Raw genomic sequence first — 1,044 nt, forward strand, 5'->3', positions numbered from 1 at the left:
AACTGCATGCATCCGATAAGTGAGTTTTAGCCCACAAAAGCTTATGCTCAAATACATTTGTTAGTCTCTAAGGTGCCACATGTTCTCTTTGTTCTTTTTGCAGATAAATTAATGGAGGTTAAGTCCATTAATGGATATTAGCCAGGATGGGTAAGGAATGGTGTCCCTAGCCTCTGTTTGTCAGAGAGTGGAGATGGATGGCAGGAGAGAGATCACTTGATCATTTCCGGTTAGGTTCACTCCCTCTTGGGCACCTGGCATTGGCCATTGTTGGCAGATAGGATATAGGGTTGGATGGACCTTTGGTCTGACCCAGTATGGCCATTCTTATGCCCTTATGAAGGGAGGGGCAGAGCCCTGTGACAGAGTTTCTGTAGTGTAGTGGTTATCACATTTGCCTAACACGCAAATGGTCCCTGGTTCAAAGCCAGGCAGAAACAGGATGGTTTCCTTTTCTCAGCTCCTAGTGGCCTGTCCCTGCTGTTGTAGGAGCAGCAGTGATTTCTATGCTCAATAGGTCTGTTATACTTCCCCTCCCCCTCGCTTTTGTCTCCTCTCCCTCTCTGAATGCCTGTGAAGTGGCTTTCCCCCTCCCCCCCTCCTGCAATGCTTGTGGGATGAAGGGGCTGGTTGCACAGCTGGAAGATCAGAAGAGCTCCTAGATAGACAAGGTGTCTGGGACTCTCATTAGGCAGCGATCACACACCCAGAGCAGGGACACTGCATGGACACTGCCCAAGGTGGAGTGTGACCCGTCAGATGCAGCCAAGTCATCTCCAGTCGCAGGCCATGAGGAGCAGGTTCTTAAAAGGGGAAGGGGCCCTGTGCTCAGCTGTGCTCTCACAATGCTGCCTAATGAGAGTCCCAGACACCTTGTCTATCTAGGAGCTCTTCTGATCTTCCAGCTGTTCAACCAGCCCCTTCATCCCACAAGCATTGCAGGAGGGAGGGGAGGGGGAAAGCCACTTCACAGGCATTCAGAGAGGGAGAGGAGACGGGGCGGGGGGTGGGGGGAGTGTAACAGACCTTTCGGGCATACAGGTG

General features: G+C 51.6%; 1 non-coding gene across 1 annotated transcript; it reads left to right on the top strand.

Annotated features, from left to right (window-relative positions):
* Positions 1–367: 367 nt before the first annotated feature.
* On the top strand, positions 368–440 carry TRNAV-AAC. The gene has a single exon. It is a non-coding gene; the product is annotated as a tRNA-Val (tRNA).
* Positions 441–1,044: the final 604 nt, after the last annotated feature.

This window comes from Mauremys mutica, chromosome 26 (assembly GCF_020497125.1).
Source record: "Mauremys mutica isolate MM-2020 ecotype Southern chromosome 26, ASM2049712v1, whole genome shotgun sequence".
NCBI classification, from domain to species: domain Eukaryota; kingdom Metazoa; phylum Chordata; order Testudines; family Geoemydidae; genus Mauremys; species Mauremys mutica.